Source organism: Schistocerca piceifrons, chromosome 1, assembly GCF_021461385.2.
Source record: "Schistocerca piceifrons isolate TAMUIC-IGC-003096 chromosome 1, iqSchPice1.1, whole genome shotgun sequence".
In the NCBI taxonomy this organism is placed as follows: domain Eukaryota; kingdom Metazoa; phylum Arthropoda; class Insecta; order Orthoptera; family Acrididae; genus Schistocerca; species Schistocerca piceifrons.
This window is the reverse complement of record NC_060138.1, coordinates 1,006,950,303-1,006,966,224: the sequence shown is the minus strand read 5'-3', so window position 1 is coordinate 1,006,966,224 and position 15,922 is coordinate 1,006,950,303. Positions and strand designations below refer to the sequence as shown.

Genomic DNA, 15,922 nt, shown 5'->3' with positions numbered 1-15,922 from the left:
AGCTTCATCGCATGTCATCTGCCCTGATGCCACCCACTCCGACCAAGGGCCCTCCCAACAGGTGCCATCCAGCCGCAGCAAAGGCCACTTGGCAGGATGGCCATTGCCGGGAGTCCCAATGCCCCAAGAGGATGGGCATCTACCCCTTGGCACATGTGGGGAGTTAACAGCGCAGGCAACAGCAGAGTGATCCCTGTGTGGTCTGGGGGCTCCAGCCAACAGGTTACAAGTCGGCCCTACTACAACAGACTGGCTACCATGCGAGATATCAGATGCAAAGAAGTCCATGTTCATTGTCAACACAGAAAGCGACACTGCGTAGTGCCTGTGGAAAATGCACCCAGGAAGGTGTCCTCACCCAAGAGATGGAGAATGGATGGGACTGCAATGCAACAACAAGAAAGTGGGCTCAAGATCTCAATGCACAATGGGCACAATGCACCATGTAAGGCGCCCTTCCCCAATTGGCTCAGTCTTCAGAAAAATTTTGAAAAATGGAGGTCAAACCCTACAGGGGAACATCACATAAAGGCCAAAACGTGTAAAACTCCTTTTAGTCACCTCTTATGACAGGCAGGAATATCTCAGGCCTATTCTAATCCCCGGACCCACAGGGGGGACCAGCTATTGATGGCCCTCAATAATTACATTATTTGATCGAAAAAATCTGTAGTCTCTTGAATGTTGCGGTAGATATGATAGTTTCGCATATTAATCATATGGTAAACACTCTTGTCTTTGCGCACGATCATTTGCCAAAATCTTGTTCTAATATCTAAAAACATTTAAAACACACGAAAAATTTATAATATTTCAGTCTAGCTTTTTCATTGAGGCACGAGTTCATGACGGAGCGATTTACGTACATTCCCTTTTTCTCGAGATTGGAGAATAATTCAGTACATTACCTACATTTAATCCACAGCAACATCTAACACCCACCAAACACAAATTCATAGTGACATCTGTTTTTCACTGCAAACCAAGAATTTCTTGCATTAGTTTACCTATTATCGAAACACTGCAATGACTACGGCCACTAACAGAATGATAGGCAGTTCATCATGAAGCTGAAGATTTTAACTGTAAAATGTGTGAGAATGAGAGTTTACTACCAAATAGTTTCTATAAATTTGTTTCACAAAGGTCACAGATCGGCCGGTTTGCTGCTCACGCAGTGTCACGAACCTGCAAATTCCGCACCAAATAGGACTGGCATTATACCGTGGTCACCTGCTGACGCGTGCAGCACACACTTCCCTCCACTTGCTCCATACCGTACTGTCAAAAGCCGCAACTTATTATAAATGCACTATAAGTGCAACTAAAATGAGCAAATATAGTTTGAGGTGATGGGGGGGCGGGGCGGGGGGGGGGGGGGGGGGGGGGGGGGGGGGGGGGGGAAGGAGGAGAAGAAGAAGAAGAAGCTACGCCATTGGACTGACAATCAGTAGGACATCCATCTCTCTGGAGCTGCTATTTGAATAACAAGTGCTTGTATGCATATTTAACGAAAGAAGAGGATGACCCAGCATCTTTCTAGGCCAGCTCAGGTTGGTTTGATCATTTCAAGGATCATTTTGGCTTTCACAACATTAAAATAATAGGAGAGGCAGATTAAATTGACGCCAAGGAATTTATAGAAAGGTTTAAAGAAAGTGTGACAGCAAGAGGCTTCACTGGGAATCATCCTTGATGAAACAGGCTTATTTTGGAAACTGATGTCTAGCTGCACTTTTATTTCTAATGAAGCAAAAACAATTCCCAGATTTAAGGCTAGCAATGACTATTGTGCCATTTCTCTTTGGAGGAAATGCTGCAGGGGATTGCATATTAAAACCCCTTATCATCTACTGTTCTCAAAATCCTAGGGTACCAAAGTGCTGTGACAAGAGCAGGCTGGGAGTTCATTGGAGATGGAAAAAAAGCGCTGTGATACTTTCTGCTATTTTCTATGACCATTTCCTTAAAGAACTGCATGGAGATTTGAAGGCTTACTGTGAGAAAGAAAAAAAAAAAGTCCCTTTCAAAATTCATCTTCTCCTCAATAATGTTCCCCCAGCCACCCACTTTCCATCACTGATTCAAATATAAACACCGAAGCCCTGTTTCTGCCACAGAACACTTTATATCCACCCTGCAATCCACTGATCAGGATTTTTTTCCTATATTCAGGATGGCTAGGAGATTATTTCTGCTAGAAAGAGCAGATAAGCAGTTGTTAGCATTTCACTTAGACAGATAATTAACATCATTTGGTTCCAGTACAGTGGACACAGAGGAATTATGGGCAAAATTTAAACAAATTGTAAATCATGCTCTGGAGAAGTACATGCTGAGTAACTAGATTAAGGATGGAAAAGGCCCACAGCAGTTTAGCAACAAAATGCTGAGGAACCAAAGGCTGTTGCACTCTTGATTCAAAAGAGAATGCACAACTGACAACATGTAAAAGTTAGTAGAGATTTGCAAGTACGTGAAAAGATCAGTGCATGAAGCATACAACAGCTACCACAGTCATACCTATGCATAAGATGTTGTCGAGAATTCAAGAAAATTCTGGTCTTACATAAAATCATTTAAGTGGGTCCATGGCTTCTACCCAGTCACACTTTGATCAGTCTGGTGTAGCAGTAGCGATTTTACGGAGAGTACTCTACTGCACTGGCTACTCACTTAGCTTGCATTTATCAGGAATCTCTCACTCAGCACAAAGTCCCAGGGAACAGGAAAAAACCCACAGGTGACTCCTGTTTATAAGAAGGGTAGACCAACAGACCCGCAAAATTACAAACTAATATCCTTAACCTCAGTTTGCTGCATAATTCTTGAACTTATTTCAAGTTCGAATACACTAGATTTTCTTCAGACTGAAGAGCCTCTCTCCATTAATCAGCACAGTTTTAAAAAAGCATTGCTTATCAAAAACTCAGCTTGCCCTTTTCTCATATGATATCCTGCAAACTATGGATGAAGAGCAACAGGCAGATTCCGTACATCTAGATTTCCAAAAAACATTTGACGCCGTGTACCACTGCAGACTTAAAGATATGAGAATATGGAACAGGTTATCAGAGAAAAGTGAGTGGCTTGAAGATCTCTTGAGTAACAAACTGGTACATTGCCCTCATTGACAACTCTTCATCAGAGGTGAGGGCATCATGAGCGCTGCACGAAAGTGTGACAGGTCCAACATTACTTTCTACACACACTAATGATCTGGTGGACAGGGTGAACAGCAATCTGCAATTGCTTGTGACAGCTGGCTCTAAATGTAGAAAACATACAAGTTTAAGCAGACAACTAGGAAAAACAAACCCATAATGTTCAAATAAGCAATAGCAGTGTGACATTTGACACCATCATGTCGATTAAATACCTAGGCTGCAAAGCAGTATGTATGAAACAGAATTAGCATTTAAGGATTGAAGTACGAAGCTGAATAGTCAACTTTGGCTTATTGAGAAAATTTCAGCAAAATTTGGTTCATCTGTAAAAACGACTGCATACAGGACACTATTGCAATCCATTCTTGAGTACTGCTCGAGTGTTTGAGATTCACACCAAATCAGACTAGCCTAAAGGAAGTCACCCAAGCAATTCCGAGACAGGCTGCTAAATTTGTTACCAGCAGGTTTGAGCGACTCGCAAGTATTACAGAGGTGCGCTAGGAACTCAAATGCAAATTTCTGGAAGGAAGGCAACTTATTTTCGAGGAAAATTATGGATCAAATAAGCCAGCATTTGCAGCTGATGGAGAATAATTCTACTGCCACCCACATACATTTTGCGTAAGGACCACAAAGGTAAAGCAAGAGAAATTAAGGCTCATATAGGGTCAAGTAGATGTATTTTCCGCCGCTCTATTACCGAGTGGTAAAGGAAAGGAAATTACTAGTAATGGTATATGGTATCCTCTGTCATGCACCATACAGTGGCTTGTGGAGTATATCTGTAGATGTAGATACTATCTGCATCAAATTTCCTTCACTTAATAGAAGAATGTGATTCAAATAATGGACTTACCATCAAGATTTTCTGGCTATAGTTGAATATTAAGAAGTGACTGATGTTATTAGAGACACATGGACTGACAGCACATCAAAATGTATGGATTGTGCATGGAGAAACCTGGCCCAATGTTGTGTAAGTGCTAGAAGATGAAGTGATCAACGATATCAACATTAAAATGAGAGAACTTACAGACATGACATTGCAGACTGGATTCACTGATGTTGAAGAAGAGATTGTGTGTGACTTCCAAAACTCTCATTCCCAGGACCCGAACAAAGACTTGATAGTTTTCAGTGTGAACAGTAGTAAAGAAGAAACGGAAGTTTGGCATGTTAGAGAGCTGACACCAAAGAAAATGGTCAAGGCTTTGAAAATGACATCTGCAATGACAATTTTTGATGAACATGATCTTGAAGTAGTAAGAAGTGCAATAGTGAAGAGAGGAGTTGAACTTTTTCCTACATGTTACAAAGAATTGTATAAACGAATGGTAAAGAAGACTACAGAGCTAAAAATAAACATTTCTTTGCCAAGCAGTGTGGCACTTCACATAAATGTCAAATGCCCAGCTACAAATGCCTTGCATGTAAGGAAACCAATCATGAAAACAAAACTGAGTATAGGACCATCATAATCTTCCATTGTAGATCATCCAGATGCAATTTAGGATGTCGATGAAAATAATATTGGTGTCTTATTGTGTGTTTCAGTGTCAAATTTTTAAGTGTATAAATTTTACATTAAAATGCGTTTCCTAAAGGGGACAATGGTTATATTTGCTAAAAACACTAAGAAACTCTGCTATTTTAAACCTAATACGTGAGTAAATGAGAACCTAACCCTGTATTTTACGTATAAAATTATTCTCGATTGATATAAATTCGCTCTGTGTGGCAATTCCATGGAAATTCCCAGTAACTGTAGCCACTGACAGCACAAAACATATGTTTAATGACACCTATTCTCTTCTCGCATTGCTAATATTTTCATGACAGTGCCTGGAAGAAATTGTTTCAATGTTTCTGTAAATATCAAATATCTAAATTTATCACAGTGATCCTTGCAAAAATGCATATGACAAGCACATATAACCAATAAAACCCATACCAATTCACATTCTGAAATAAAACTTGTCGTGATTCACATCTGTTAATATATTTCTTTTTCCCTTACTGTTTCCTTAAGTGGTTTACTGTTACTGGATTAGTCACGGTAGCTGCTTGTAAAGCGAATGGCAACTGTCACTTGCCTTACCAGCACCCACACAGTCACTTCATCATATACTACACATAGTGGTAACAGTGATGGTGGTGTTGATGACAGCAATAATATGTTGGTAATGTAAAATTCAAATAACTTTACCTGCAGAAAGTTTGTTTGGATACCCATTTGTCTCATGAATCATATTTGTGACACCACATTATACTGCCAAACATATGATTTGTTTTTAAACATATTTCTTTTGTAAATGCAAGGCTACTTGCTGAGTGTTTACATGATTGGCTTTTACACTAACTCATACCTACTTCTAAATCTATTAGATATATCTAATCGCATTCGTTTATAGAACAATTGTTGTGAAGAACAAATTATTTCAATTTGCTTTTCAATTAAAACACGCGATTTCTACTTACAGCTGCAATATGTAATGTGACTGTGCAAATCAGGAATATTTCACATCTTTACACAAAATCTCAAATGCAAATATGCACACAGGCATAAATCAGCCATTATTCCAAACACACATGACCACTGAGCAGGTCATGTAATACACAAATAAAAATCCATGATAGTAACATGTCTTCTTGTGTCTGCAGGGTACCGTTTGACAGATAAATATGGAGATGAGTTTTCTATCTCTATCAGGAGCTTTAATTCACATGGGAAGGGGTCAAATATATTAAGTTTACGTCATGGAGACAAGTTATGTTCTTAATATTATAATTTATAAATACTAGTATTTTCAAATAGTGGTCAGTTTGTGAGACAAAATTTCATGTGGATACAGTAAAAATATTGTGGTTATTAGTGTATCATTTGCCAACAGCTTGTCCATGATAAGTTCACCATTTTACTGGCACTGCCAGAAGTGTAGAAAATCAGCACTAGTTAAACTTTCATTCACCTCCAAGCACTGACAACATTAGGCTGCTCTTAGACATGCAATGTCAGTGTACACATTGTGAAGAGCAATGGTGCGATCACTGAAAAAGAAGCTAATGCTACCTTCTTCTCATCACTCCTCTCCTTTTGGAAGTGCTAATAAATGGGCAAGGTGAGCATCCTGCTGTTCCCAACAGCCTCTGCATGAATCAACTTACTATAGACAAGCTGTACATTATCATTGCAGCACATTTCTGTGTAATGAACAGCTTACTTGAAACTTCCTGGCAGATTAAAACTGTGTGCCCGACCGAGACTCGAACTCGGGACCTTTGCCTTTCGCGAGCAAGTGCTCTACCAACTGAGCTACCGAAGCACGACTCATGCCCGGTACTCACAGCTTTACTTCTGCCAGTACCTCGTCTCCTACCTTCCAAACTTTACAGAAGCTCTCCTGCGAACCTTGCAGTTTTAATCTGCCAGGAAGTTTCATATCAGCGCGTCTCCGCTGCAGAGTGAAAATCTCATTCTGGAACAGCTTACTTAATTGCACGTCTCTCAGGTCAGCTTACAATTTACATCAAAGTTATGAACACCAAGTCCACCTACAGGATATGTATACCTGATTTGTTTCCTTACGTGGTTACTTGCTGGACATTTTATTTCTCAATAGCAAACTGGCTAAATTTGACAAAAATGAACATATTAGTTTGACTACACTTACTAGAAATGATTGCTTTTTAAAAAAGGTAAATATATCATCTATATTAGACAGACAAAGAACCTTGCAGCTATGCTATTAAAATTCTCTTGATTATATTAGATACAACATTGTTACCACCGACCCACACACACACACACACACACACTATTTTTTTGTCGGCAGCATCAGCAAATCACATGCAAAAAGGGCTTAGTAACTAATGTTTTATTCTTGTTGTGAAACCATTCAACATCCAGAACTTAGGCCCCTACTAAACAGGAGTGCATGCAAGTACCTAAACAAAAGCCCAAGGAAACAAAAACCAATCCACTTTAGATTTAACACTGTGACAGACATGAAAAATAAAGAGTAACGCCCACACAGACAGAGCTCAGAAATCAACAGAATATTTTAGAAAAAACCCTATAATTTCAAAATGAATATTTATTTGCAAACGGTGGTATACTGAGATAAGCCTTAGTCATAAGAATGTGAGAAATGTTCTTGCCAACAGCTTTAAACATCAAAATTGAGAAAAGTAACATATAAGGCCTAATCTAAAAAACCAAAAACGTTTCAATTCTTGTACCAGTCCTGTTCTAACGGAGTACTCTCCTTCTGACAGGTCATTTACTTTTTTTAATTATTACTGCTTACTTTATCTGGGGACGATGAAACAGGTATATCAATGAATTTTTGTGTTTTAACATAGGTTTTTTTTTTTTTTTCAGTGCAAAACAGAGATGTATCATTACCCCAACATCTCCGATGCAAATAACGTCCTTCTAAGAAAGTTTTGTATGGAATACAAACAAAATGGAAAATATTTCTCAAAAATTGCTGCTCCCATGGTTTATTTGCCCCCGCTCCGTCTATTTTCTGAAAGTTGTCTACTTTTGTGTGTGGGTGGGTCTGAATCAGTTACTTATACTAATTTGTAATGTGCAACACACAAACTGCTAACACCTACACACATTTTTTCTGACTACACACTATTAAGTTCAGTTACTTCACGTTACCAGCATATGTGTAAAACTCATTCATATTCTGTATTAGCAACTAAGTTCGAATCCCAGAAACCAGTAAAATGTAAGCAAGATGAAAGGCAAACGTATCTGTAAATACTCCAATTAACAACAATGCAATCCCAACAACTTACACAAAATTCCCGACATAATGGAAAACAGGTATGCAATAGGACAATAACACCAGGTATTAATCTCTCTATTGAAAGAAATTAACCGAAATAGTAACTGCAAACAGCAAATACCTAAGAAAGAACTCCTCACTCATATTCCATCCCCGTCGGTAACTAAATACAAACTTCCTTTTATTTTCCAACGGATATGTTAGTGTCTGTTCTTCGATTTCTGCAACTTAACTCATTTTTAGCATATAAAAAATTACATAGCGTAGCACTGAGGTCTAAAACAAGGTAAAATTATTTGTTACGTACCTTTGGTGTTCAAAACGCCAGAAGCTTTCTTCTGTATCGTTCTAATAAGCGTTCCTCTTATTTGACGAAGATCTTTGCTCCAATCAACAGGAATACATCTGTCAGAATATCACAGCAAATGGTGCTCACGTATAAAACACAAGATAGGAATACTCTATTAAAGTACTTTATATCACGCGTTGTTACAACGTAAAAAATTTAAAAAAGCAAAACAAACAAACAGATTATCTGATTCTATTATACATTATGATGGCGTTACATTCTCGTTTCCCACAATGCACTTTCCCAAAGATAATATGAAGAAAATATCAAATATACAGCAGTTCGCAGGTCATTCGCATGCGTAATTTTTTATAACGGGATGCAGTCCAAATTTTTTCAGAACGCATACGATCTATGCAAAATTTTGTTTTCGAGGGTTCAGGAACTGGCTGAGAAATGTTCAATTAGAAGATATTGTTATTAAGAACCTTCCTCCACTAGCATATACAAGGTGGGCTTCCACATGCAATAAAAGTGACGCCACTTGACCGTCGCACGATCGACGTAACCGAAGTTTCGCGTGGGAATACCAAATTTCCTGCAGCGCCGCTCGAGGGACGTCACTTTTAGCCGTGTCAGATAAGTTAAAGTCACTTTAAATTTTTGATGCCATTTTCCTTCCTCTACGACCGATTACCGTCTTTCAATTGCCATCTAACGGCTGAATTTCTAAGCGCCATCGCAGTGTTTTGATTTTCACGTTAATAATTTTACCAAGTGTGTGTTTCGAAGCGCCTGAAAATTTCTATAAAGTGGTTGTTAGTAGCAATTTTACTGTTTATTGAGCAGTACGAGGTGCGACCTTGTTTATGAAACACAAAAACGATACTACAAAGGCAAATATCAAGAATTACTTGAAATTGTGGATAGACTAGGAAAACAACCCATGGTTGTGATTTGTGTGTTGCAAAAACAAAAAACGAGAAACATTCACAACTCCTACATCAACAAACGCATAAAATTGTTAAAACCCTAAAGAGCGCAGAATAAGCACATTCTCGCCCAAAAAGATTAATTTCTGAAAATTATGTAGCGACTGTGAAGTTGTCAATAAAATAAAATATAGCCTACTTTTAAAAAACTTATTACTTTCTTTTGTGTGTATTAACAAAAATTTTCTTGCATTTTCTTTAAAATACAAGTGAGAGAGTTGTGAAACTCTGATACATATATTGCTTTTTCTGTACTTAAGTATACATAAAAATTGATCATTTTATGCTGTGTGGTAAATGCACAGCTGTAACGACAGCAAAATTTTGTGGCGTGTGATTTTACCGTTTACGGGGGATACCATGCAACTCATGTTAACATGATGTGTCTGTTATTCTAAACTGAATGTGCCCTAAACCATGACAACATGGAATTTTAAGAAAAACATAATATTAACTTTCCTCATTCAGCGTTGCCAGTAGTTAAAATATTTGACATTGCACTTACAAGCACATAATAGTTAACTTGTGTAGTGAGAGTGTATGATGTTTGGCATTGCAGTTATGAGTGCGTGAGAATTCCAGTGGCGGTGAATGCAAATGATACTCACGTACTGAAGCCACGAATAACGTATTAGACACATTTATACTTTATTAACTTTTGTACTCACAATGTAATCAGAGTACGCTATACACTATAAGATGAGACATGAGAACAACATTAGACAGGACAACAAAGACAATTATTTCCAAAGAGGCACACTTGTTCACCCTTTTTTGTGTTGATACTGATGGTCGCCATTGATACTGGCAGTCGGCACTGCCATACAGTCCCTCTCCTCCAGGGCAGAACATCGTGGAGTGAGTAGGGGGTATATCCTATTGTGGCACACAGTCATGTAGAAATGATGGTGGGTGGAGAGATCTGCTGAAGTGAGAGCAGGGGTGGTCATAGGTGGGGATGCCTGTGACTGGCTGGCAGACCTCAAACCACACTGGTGAAGCGGTGGTATCAAAGTGAACTGCCACAGCAGTGGAGTTGGAGTCAGATTCAGGTTCCATAGAGCAGAACCTCAGATAATTGTTGTCCCTGATGTCAAGCAAGTTACTTTCGATGGTTTGCCTTTCACTAGGATTGAAAATATCTGTTTCCCACATCGGAGGACTTTATAGAACCTGCAATATGGACGCTGTGACACTACACAAATTGTGTCATCATGTAGCATGACGTGAGTGCAATCATGTAACTCTGTGTACAACAACAGGCCTTACACCATGTGGAAGCAGGAAGGGGGGGGTTGTGTGTAGATGGTAACAATGAGCCATTTAACTTTGCACACCAAGGGCGGTAAGTCTGATGTGGGCACTGGTAGTGATCGTAAGAGGAGGTCTGCTAGACATTTGAAGCATTCACTGTACAATAACTTTGTGAGGAGGACTTGGTGTCATCTATGTAAGCAGTGTGGATACTCAGCAGTAGCTATGGAAACACATCAGTCCATTGTGCATCATGGCACATCAAAGTGGCATGGAAGGTCTTTCCAATAACCAACTGCTTTGCAGGTCACAGGTTGTATGAAAGCACTGCACACACCACACAATCTGCCCAGCTCTCCAAAGAGGAATGACTTGAATTGTCGTCCTTGGTCAGTCATAATAGACAATCGACACCCAAAGCGAAATATCCGTAAGTCTATGAACGCCTGCACAATAGATTCTGTCATTATATTCTGTAGCGGAGCAGTCATTACCCAACGAGTTATATGTTCAATAGCTGATACAATGTATTTATAGCCATTTGACTCTGGCAAAGATCCAACTAAATCCAAGTGAATATACTGGAAACACATTTCTGGTACTTTAAAGATATCATATGGTGGGAATGTGTGGTGTGTGACTTTGTTGCACTGGCAAGGAATACAGTCATGCAACCACTTCCTGCTGTTTGCCTTAACTCACAGCCAGACAAAGCATTCCTGTAATAAGTCTCATGTTAGGGTGAGCCACTGGATGGGACAGATTATGTAAGCCATCAAAGATCATTTTTCCTGAACGACATCAGCAATCTGCCCTCTGATGGGTCACACCATAGTGTAATATATATATATATATATATATATATATATATATATATATATATGTGTGTGTGTGTGTGTGTGTGTGTGTGTGTGTGTGTGTGTGTGTGCTGGAACCACAAGCACATGTTTGGGTGCTGTAAGAGGCCTCGTAGCTGTCTGTATTGTTCTTTTGCTGCAGCTACATTACCAAAATCAATGAACACATTGAGGACATTAGTGCAAGACATATAGTGGCAGGGAAACGTTCCTACCGTGGACGCAGATGGCGTGGACCAAAGTGAAAAGTGTGAGTTTTCAGCCCTCGATGTCTTCCCTGAAGTGCTTCACCAATGCTAATAACTTGTGGTCATATGCAACCATAACTGTTGAAATCCTCTTAACTTGCCGGAGAAAACACATAGCGATTGTTGGATATCATTCAATGTTTGTCGTAAAACTGCACTGATGGTGGTGTCACTAATGTTGGTAGTGATAGATAGGTAAGCAGTAGTGAGGCATGAGCCACTGCCACTGCTTTCATTAATGATCATTTCATAGTGCCAAATGCTCATAACAAATCCTCCAGCCATGGAATTGTTTGGTTTCCCTCAACGTTCATAACAGAAATGGTGTTGGTGAGAGGTGCTTGGATAACTGCTGTCTGTGGAATATAATGCCAATGGAAATTGATCATACCCAAAAATCTACTAAGTTTCTTGTAAATTGAGGGTTTAGGCATTAGCCAAACTAATACACTCCTTTTGTGTGTTGGTCTGATCCCCTCTGACGAAACAGAATGACCTAGAAATGTTACTTCCTGTTGTCATAAGTGGCATTTTTCGGTGATAACTGTTATGCCTAATCACCCCAGGATGTTACTATTTAAGGTGTTCTTTGTGCTCATGTGGTGAAGAAGGTAAAAGTGTACATTGTCCAAGTATGGAAAGCAAAATGGAGGTTGCACAGTGCGGATTCGATTAATCTCTGCCACGTTTGTGGCATATTTTTAAGTCTGAACAGCGTGTATAAAAATTCAAATAACCCAAAGGAAGTAATAATTGGAGTTTTAGGAATGTGTGCTGTTGCCATTGGTATTTGCAAGTACACCTTCTTTACAGTCTGTGACACTGAAAATGGAGACAAGTATAATGAATGGAAAAGCCTTGGATGTTGGGTACCAGATATCTATCAGGGATGCTTCTGGTATTGGGGGCCTTATAGCCACCGCAAATATAAAATGTGCCAATATTTTTGGGACCAAATGGATCAGTGAGGGTCACGTAAGGCCGTTACATAGAAATTCATCTATGGCTGCTTTAGCGATAAATAACTTATCTCAGGGAAAGTACCACGCCTTGTGGGAAACATATGCCTCTGTTGTTTCGATTCAGTGGACAATGCTACCCTAATGTCATGATGGTTTAGGGGCTGGGACACACTAAATGCACACATCAGGGTGTCACTATTACTGGTTGCACTGTGGCATAACCCGACGTGGATCACAACATATTCAATTAGAGGCTCTTGCTCCATCGGAGGTGATACAGGATTTGAATCATACATTTCTTGGTACACTAGTGGCTGCTTATACGAGTGAAACAGCAATGTGGTCAAGCTTAGATTTTTCACATCTCTGTGGCTGGAGACTGTACAGATATATTTGGATATTAGGCTAAGGAGGTAGGTACAGTAATGATAAAGAAATGCTTTTTATTGTTTCTTCATGTGTTTGCAATGAACATGCGGCAGAGCACAGACACTGGTTTATAATTTCAGCAAGTGTGAAACACAGCTGAGGCTTACTAGATTCTCCAGTCAACTACCAGAACAAATGGACACCCCAGCCTATAATTTTGTTAAGATTTGGATACACACGATAATGTCTGATATTGCAGATCAAGAACCATGGAAATTCAAGATTCTATCGCTCTAATCGAACCCTTAGGTTCAAGTATTTATCACAATGAAAGTGAAATACAGACATAGGTACAGGTAGACAAACGTGCGATGGAAACCAATAACCCTAGACCAGAGATAAGTACAGACAAGCTTTGGCAAGTCCTTATTAATGAAAAAATTTAATTGTGGATAATGCTCACTAACATAGGATCCACTGTAAGTGGTCGGTCATCCGAGGCTGGAACTCCTCTGATCGCTGGACTCTTGAATTCTCGAACTCTATCTTGCTTGACATTTGAGGCCTCTATACAGGGTGTTACAAATAGGTACGGCCAAACTTTCAGGAAACATTCCTCACACACAAAGAAAGAAAAGATGTTATATGGACATGTGTCCGGAAACGCTTAATTTCCATGTTAGAGCTCATTTTAGTTTCGTCAGTATGTACTGTACTTCCTCGATTCAGCGCCAGTTGGCCCAATTGAAGGAAGGTAATGTTGACTTCGGTGCTTGTGTTGACATGCGACTCATTGCTCTACAGTACTAGCATCAAGCACATCAGTACGTAGCATCAACAGGTTAGTGTTCATCATGAACGTGGTTTTGCAGTCAGTGCAATGTTTACAAATGCGGAGTTGGCAGATGCCCATTTGATGTATGGATTAGCACGGGGCAATAGCTATGGCGCAGTACGTTTGTATCGAGACAGATTTCCAGAACGAAGGTGTCCCGACAGGAAGACGTTCGAAGCAATTGATCGGCGTCTTAGGGAGCACGGAACATTCCAGCCTATGACTCGCGACTGGGGAAGACCTAGAACGACGAGGACACCTGCAATGGACGAGGCAATTCTTCGTGCAGTTGACGATAACCCTAATGTCAGCATCAGAGAAGTTGCTGCTGTACAAGGTAACGTTGACCACCTCACTGTATGGAGAGTGCTACGAGAGAACCAGTTGTTTCCGTACCATGTACAGCGTGTGCAAGCACTATCAGCAGCTCATTGGCCTCCATGGGTACACTTCTGCGAATGGTTCATCCAACACTGTGTCAATCCTCATTTCAGTGCAAATGTTCTCTTTACGGATGAGGCTTCATTCCAACGTGATCAAATTGTAAATTTTCACAATCAACATGTGTGGGCTGACGAGAATCCGCGCGCAATTGTGCAATCACGTCATCAACAGAGATTTTCTGTGAACGTTTGGGCAGGCATTGTTGGTGATGTCTTGATTGGGCCCCATGTTTCTTCACCTACGCTCAATGGAGCACGTTATCATGATTTCATACGGGATACTCTACCTGTGCTGCTAGAACATGTGCCTTTACAAGTACGACACAACATGTGGTTCATGCACGATGGAGCTCCTGCACATTTCAGTCGAAGTGTTCGTACGCTTCTCAACAACAGATTCGGTGACCGATGGATTGGCAGAGGCGGATCAATTCCATGGCCTCCACGCTCTCCTGACCTCAACCCTCTTGACTTTCATTTATGGGGCATTTGAAAGCTCTTGTCTACGCAACGCCGGTACCAAATGTAGAGACTCTTCGTGCTCGTGTTGTGGACGGCTGTGATACAATACGCCATTCTCCAGGGTTGCATCAGCGCATCAGGGATTCCATGCGACGGAGGGTGGATGCATGTATCCTCGTTAACGGAGGACATTTTGAACATTTCCTATAACAAAGTGTTTGAAGTCACGCTGGTACGTTCTGTTGCTGTGTGTTTCCATTCCATGATTAATGTGATTTGAAGAGAAGTAATAAAATGAGCTCTAACATGGAAAGTAAGCGTTTCCGGACACATGTCCACATAACATATTTTCTTTTTTTGTGTGTGAGGATTGTTTCCTGAAAGTTTGGCCGTACCTTTTTGTAACACCCTGTATACGGCATTTGGGACTGTTTGTTTACAGATGGAACGCACTGTGTCGCTTTTTATCTTCAGTTCGCAATCAGTGAGCTTGAAATCAGCGGTTTCTCAATGCATATGACCTGTTAATGGACAGACGAAATCGAATTGCACTGTATGTCGCTACCTAAGTTACACGGCTTACAGCTAATGTTCATATTTTCTCTTTTTTATGGCAGCCTTTCATGATTTGGTCACTGCACCTTTCTTCTTGGAGAAGATTTGCCCTCGAATCTTAGGCATTAATTTTACCTTCTTTCTTACATGAGTCGCATTGGATTGTACAGATACATACACACACACACACACACACACACATATATATATATATATATATATATATATATATATATATATATATATATATATATGGGTTTCTTTTTTCTTTTAAGGTGTAAACACATAGATTTTCCATTGACACACTTAGCATATTCCTGTAACACAAATATGTACAATGAGTAATCACATCTTCTCCATCTTTAAGGAATAATTTAACTTAGGTGGTGCACTTCTTGCGAGATTTTTCCATGAGCTGGATCACAATTCACATGCACACGGTCGTAACACTTCTCGTCTTTCCACTTCTTGCACTGAATGGTATGGTTGAGATATCTATGCAACACTCCTATGAGGAGGAGGATATTAGTGTTTAACGTCCCGTCGACAACGAGGTCATTAGAGACGGAGAGCAAGCTCGGGTGAGGGAAGGATGGGGGAGGAAATCGGCCGTGCCCTTTCAAAGGAACCATCCCGGCATTTGCCTGAAGCGATTTAGGGAAATCACGGAAAACCTAAATCAGGATG

At 40.0% G+C, this 15,922-nt stretch overlaps 1 protein-coding gene across 4 annotated transcripts in view; it reads right to left on the bottom strand.

The window, feature by feature from the left end:
• LOC124797833 (serine/threonine-protein phosphatase 6 regulatory subunit 3) overlaps positions 1-8,551 on the bottom strand; it is a 188,955-nt gene extending 180,404 nt beyond the window's left edge. For 3 of the 4 annotated variants that reach the window (XM_047260919.1, XM_047261088.1, XM_047261175.1), the window contains exon 1: positions 8,277-8,551. The gene's annotated coding sequence lies outside the window, so the exon portion shown is untranslated. The remainder of the gene's footprint in view (positions 1-8,276) is intronic. The other variant, XM_047261005.1, reaches the window with a different exon arrangement.
• Positions 8,552-15,922: the final 7,371 nt, after the last annotated feature.